General features: G+C 45.4%; 1 pseudogene; it reads right to left on the bottom strand.

Annotated features, from left to right (window-relative positions):
- Window positions 1-630: 630 nt before the first annotated feature.
- Window positions 631-1,734, bottom strand: LOC147736544 (protein NDRG1 pseudogene; annotated as a pseudogene).
- Window positions 1,735-6,498: the final 4,764 nt, after the last annotated feature.

Below are 6,498 nucleotides of genomic sequence, written 5' to 3'. Positions count from 1 at the left end.
TTAATTTAAAGACGTCACCTTATGAAACATTCAAATGCATTGGAGCGTTTAGTTTTGCGTTAGGAATTTGCACACTGTGTGCAAAGATTTGATTTTTCAAAAAATAAATCAACGTTAATTATCAATATTATAATAATGTGCAAATATATATATATTCAGTATAGAAAATAGGTATACTATTTAATTAGAAAAGGAACAACTTTTTAAACAGTGTAGTATGTGTATTTAATTATGTACATGAGAGTCTGAAACTCAAGGTTTAGGTGTTCCATAACTTAAATAAGTAACCGTCATGCATTGCTGTTCGGGGACAAAAAGCTCACACGAGCAGGCGACTAACTTTAAACAGGAAGACAAGTGAATGGGTCATGTAAAATTGGTTTCCATATCATCTGTACAACATTTGGCAAATGTTTTAAGCTTTGGCATCGGTTACTGAGTGATAAACTCCAGGTATTTACGATGACTTATAACAGTGTTCTGACTAGCTAGCCAAACAATTATTTTACTCGGTCCCTGCAAACCTCTGGCCAATCACGATCTTCGTAAAAAAAAAACAATCCGAGATGCAATGCACAGTGGTCAGTCATTTAGTAGTAGAGCTGAAATATTAGTACCCTCAAGACTGACTTAGCAAGAGGCTTCCATGGGTGTAGCGTTACTACCAGAGTTGGGACTGAGATTGGAGTTTGTGTGACTTCTGTTGCCATCAGAAGTTTGGGTTCTGCTTCGGTTGCCTTCGCTGGTGTGAGAACGGCTTCTTGAACCCTCTCCGGTATGGGATTGGCTTCTATTGCCTTCCATTGACGTTACACTGGACCCAGAAGCTGTGCGGGACCTCATAAGCCGGGTCATACTTGCTGAAGGCATGTAACCCATGCCTTGAACGAAGTATTTAAATGCTTCTGCAAGTTTTGCTGGCTGAACAACTTGTGGGAATCCTCCACAGTCTGACATCTTTAAGAGTGTGGTCTTTGTAGGATCCAGTTTTGAGTTGCACTCCACCACTGCATCAACAGCAGGGGAATTATCACCAACAACGAGCAACGATGGGCACTTAAGAGTATTATTAGGTCCTCCAGGAAACGGGCGCTGAATTTCTAGATCTCTTCGGCTGTTATAGGACTTGACAAAAGTTGAAAATTGTCCCGGTTTATGCCATTCAAAATATGTTGGCGATAAGTCACGATCAGATCGTGGTTGTTGTGGATTTCCTCCTTTGAAAATAAATGTGATATGACCATATCCGGAGGTGCATGAGTCCATCCAGAAATTTTAGCTGCGCCCCAGTCCATCCAACCCTCAGCGCAGGGGTTGATGTTAATAAGAACAAGTCCTTCCACTATTGACGGATGATTGAGAGCAAATCTGGTTAGGACATAGGCGCCTGCTCCAATTCCCATTCCAATAATGCTCTTTAAACCAAGTTGTTGAACAACTCCTGGAAGCATCTCAGCGAGCTGATCCATAGAAGGATAGACATATCCAGCTGGGAAAGATGGCGCACCCTCTTGTTGACCCGGTGCATCCACGTGACAAACTGAAAAATGCTGTGATATTTCCTGCATGTCTTCAAAATTGAAGAGCGGATTGAAACAGGTTTTATGATTGAGTCCTATATCGTGGTAGGTCAAGATGACAGGTCTGTTAACCTTTGGGGTCCCACACATTGTAACATGGAGGATTCCATGTGCTGTTTCAATGCTTTGCTCCTGAATTTCGAGCTCTAAAAAGATAACCGAGATTCCCTCTTCTGTTATCAGAGCTCTAACCTCGGTCACATCCTCAAGTACGATCAAAATTGTGGATCGTGTAATTCTCTCAGACCGCTACTGTGGAAACTGCCCTGTCCGGAGTACACTTTCCCAGGACGACTGTACCAATGCTGGTGTAATGCTAATTAAGGGACTCAGATTTATGGTGCTCTGAGCACATGAGATGTAAACTGTGCCATTTACTTCATTGCTGAACACAAGAAAGGTATTTGGGCTAGAGGCATACAAAGTAAAGGAATAGAAAGAGGTGCCCAGAATGCATTAGGCGCACACTGCTGAAAGGCATTGTGCGGCACACACAGTGACAGGTGCAAGTCTACGTGAAGCACAGCTAGTGCATGGTACTTAAACCAATGAGATTTCTAGAATGAAATGCAAAAAATGACATCTGATGCTCTATAATATAAGACACAAAGACAAGGAATTAGCAGGTTAGGCCTTGTGTATCAGACCTTCACGAAGCAAAGGAGCACAGATGCCCAGTGGTGAAATGAATGGAGAGTGGTTCTTGAGTGGGAGGATATGTTCGGTTGCTATGATTTCTTAGCAGTAACATTTTGCCTAATAGCCTAACAGTCTGCCTGCTTAGACGATGCTGGGTGGAAGGCCTGGTACTGGTGGCTAGATAGCCTAGATTGTATGACAGAGGTCCTGGCTTGCGAGGGGAAGTCTGTGCACCCAAACATATCCCAGGGTGTTCACCCACCATTTTATCCACGTTTGTAGTTTTCATATTGCGCAAACCTGGCCGAAGGGGATCACAGTGCTTCACGTGAACACTAGATTATAGTACACAAGTCAAATTCATGTTTTTTCCAGGGATGGGGAAATTAAATGCTTTGCCCAGAGTCCTAGCATAGTGAGCCAACGCCGGGACTTTAACCGGAGTGCTTAGTTGGAAAGCCAGAAGCTCTATGCGTTAGACCACATCTGGTATCCTGACCACTTGAATTTGTTGCATGGCAGACTGTATATGCATGGAAAGCGGTGTAAAATAAAGTCCATACCAGACTGTACACACCATGACAGAAGCGGAAAACTGGTACCGGGTATACTGTAACCACCAGAATAGCAGTCTAAATGAAGACAAGCCACAGCATAATAACTGATGTCGACTCTATACCTTAAAATGGCTGATCGCTCTTTCAAAGCCTGGAGAATCAACTCTGGAGCCTGTTGGGGTGTCTTTCTCATGTAGGGGCACCCTCACATTTGGAACCAAGCATCCTGCCTACCATAGGTGTGACATAGTTTTTAAGTGCAGTGACCTCAGATATAAGGAACTTATAGCTGTTGTGACAGGTGCAAGTACTATCTCACACAGGCTATAAGGGCAAGCCTGTAGTCCAGTTTAAGTGGACTACCACAGGTGATAAAATACATGCTGCAGCCCATCGAGCCTCTGGTGTACCTATGCCCTGGGTACCTTAGTGGCATATACTAGCGACGTATAATGTTACACCAGTAGCCAATTGTGGATGTACCAAAGTACTTACCAGAGCCAATTTAGGGCAGAGAGCACAGTTGCTGGCGTCCTGATTAGTAGGATCCCAGCAGACTACAGTCAAAACACACTGACCCCAGGAAAAAAGTGGTGGTAACAATGAAAGCAGATCCTACTTTCCAATACCCCCTGCCCCAAACATAATGATGAGGCTAATCTTTCCCATTTGAAGCTTCATAGTCCTAGTGGAAATATCTGGAAAGTCCATCTTTGTTGGCATTGTTAGTCCCAAGTCTATGTTCCACTGAAAAGTCCATCCCCTGTAGGGAAATGGACCACCTCAAAAGTTTTAGTTTTTCACCCTTCATCTGTTTCAGCCATAAAAGGGGCGTATGGTCTTTCTGAACAATGAAGTGAGTGCCAAACAGGTATAGCCTCAACTTCTTCAAGGTCCAGACCACAGCAAAGACCTCCATCTCAATAGCTGACCAACGTTTCTCCCTGGTGGTCAACTATCTGCTTATAAAAGCTGGGGTTGATCCTGGCCCTCTGCATTAAGTAGTGACAATACTGCACCTATCCCTATCTCAGAAGCATCTATATGGGCAATGAATGGTTTGGAGTAGTCTAGACTTTGCAGAATTGGAGCAGAGCACATTTCTTGCTTCAGGTTATCAAATGCCTTCTGACAGCTAAATGCTAGATATGCTGCACTATAAGCTTCCAGACCTGTTAATACTTTATTCACCACCAGCCTCTGAAATGTGGTAGGTGCATTTTTGAAACCAAAAGTCATCACAATAAATTGATAATGTCCATTGGGGGTTGAAAATGCTGTTTTAGGTGATTTGCAAATAACCAGCAGTCAGGTCTAATGTACTGAGATATTTGGCAGGGGCCAAAGTATCAATCTGTTCATTTGCCCTTGGAATTGGATAGGCATTAGCCCTAGTGACTGCATTGAGGCATCTATAGTCATCACAAAAACTCATCTCTTTCTTACCATCCTGCTGTGAGATTTTGGTACAAGAACTACAAGACTAGCCCAAGGGCTATCTGAAGCCTCAATGACTCCCAACTCTGGAATCTTTTGGACCTCTGTCCTGATGCAGTCTCTGACATGGTCAGGCTGTCTGTATATGTTACTCTTCACAGGCATGCTGTCACCTGTGTCCACTTCATGGGTACACCAGGTGGTTTCACTGGGAAACAGAGAAACGAGACCAGAAAACTGAGAACCTGTCTACAATCAGTTTGCTATTGATCAGTAAGGCTGTCTGCCAAGGCTACTCCTTCAACTGATCCGTCAACAGGGTCCTGAGAGAGGAGATTAGGGAGAAGATCACTCTCTTCCTCCTGTTCCTCATCAGTGGCCATGAGCAAGCTCAAGTCAGCCCTGTTAACAAAAGGTTTCAGGCGAATCACATGAAGTACCCTGTGGGGACTTCTTGGAGTACCTAGGTCAACTTGGGGCCAATCCACTTGTCTTAGAGAGCTGCTGGCGCCACAGGCCACAACACCCACACTTTCTGTCCTGGCGGGTAAACAGTAAGTACAGCCTTTTGGTCATGTCAAGCTTTCTGAAGCTCCTGGCTGGCCTCAAAACATTTGCTGGTCACCTTCATATGCTCAGCCATGTGAGAAAGCAGGCCCAGAACATAGTCTACTATGCCCTGTTTAGGAGGCTTGAGAGGTTGCTACCATCCTTCTTTGACCATACATAATGGACCCCTAACTGGATGTCCAAACAGAAGTTCAAATGGGTTGTAGCCCACCCCTTCTGAGGAACCTCTCTGTAGGGAAAAAGAAGGCAGGTAGTAAGACATCCCATTTTCACTTCAGCTTTTCTGGGAGTTCCATGATCATACCTTTGAGGGTCTTGTTGAACCTTTCAACAACCCCATTGTCCTGTGGATGGTAGGGTGTGGAAAACGTATAGTTTACACCGCACTCTTTTACTTCTATCTGACAAGACCTCCTTAGGGAACACAACTCTGAAAAAAATTGCCAGGAGAGCCCTGGCCACTGCAGGAGCTGTAGTGGTCCTAAGGGGAATAGCCTCTGAATATCTTGTGGCATGGTCTACCACCACTAAGATAAAACTATCTCCAGGTGCTGTTGGAGGGTTTAAGGGACCTGCAATGTCTATCCCTACCCTCTCATAGATAACCCTAACCACTGGCAGTGGGATTAAGGGGGCCTTTGTAGTGTCACCTGACTTACCACTGGCTTGGCGGGTGACACAGGACTGGCAAAACTCCCTGGTGCCTCAGACATGTGGGGTCAATGAAAGTAAGAGACAAACCTGCACCAAGTCTTGCTTTGCCCAAGATGTTCTTCAAGGGGGAGGTTGTGTGCCAGGGTCAATAAGAACCCCCTGAACGTCATAGGTATGACCAACCTCCTGGTAGCACCAGGCTTGGGGTCTCTACTTACAGAAAACAGGAGCCCTTCTTCCTGATAAGTCCTGTGGGACCTACTGAAATGTCCTGCTTCCTCAACAGCAGCTTGATGTCTGAGATGTTCAAGAGAGGGACAGGCCTTCTGCTCCAGACTGAAGTCTTCCCTTGAAGGACCCCTGACCCTTGTTGCTCTGCCTTGTCAGGCCCAAGCTCCTCTAGTACAGCTCCCTCACAAGTACTGAGAACATCTCCCTGAGGAGGCTGATTCTCATTGTAAGTCTGAGAGGAGGATACATCTTTATCCTTCTTGCTCGATCTCTTGGGAGCTGGCTGGTCCATTTCTTCAGGATCCAGGGCCCCCACAGTGCCTAACTTCTTGGCCGCAGCCCTAGTGACAGCAAATACACTGGCTGAAATTCCCATAATTTCTACATGAGTCATGAACTCCACTTTAGACCAGGCTGAAGTTTCCAAATGATTGCCCAGTAGACAGTCCACAGGTTGGTCGGGGGATGCCACAACTCTCTTTGGGCCAGTTACCCCTCCCCAGCTGAGATTGACATCTGCCATGGAATGATCTGTCCTGCAAGTTTTTCTGTCACCACAGTGACACTGGCCCAATGTGTCCCTGTATGCCACAGCTTCCTGACCATTGATGAGAGGCTGTTGTCTGTATTTGCCCAAGTTAGTGGGACTTTACAATAAGGGTGGCAAGCTCAGTGCCACCATCACAGACTAAAACAGCCTGAGTGGGTGTCCTGACTAGGCCAGAACCCACTTCAGTACACAAGGTTAACCAAGCTAAACTCTTGGTGGCCCTACTACTACCAGTGCTATTGCTAGGGGCACTAGGAGGTTTAGGAGTAGTAGTAGCAGT

The sequence above is a fragment of the Lissotriton vulgaris genome, chromosome 1_2 (genome assembly GCF_964263255.1).
Source record: "Lissotriton vulgaris chromosome 1_2, aLisVul1.2, whole genome shotgun sequence".
NCBI classification, from domain to species: domain Eukaryota; kingdom Metazoa; phylum Chordata; class Amphibia; order Caudata; family Salamandridae; genus Lissotriton; species Lissotriton vulgaris.
Note: the sequence above shows the minus strand (reverse complement) of the source record. Positions and strands in the feature narration are given on the sequence as shown.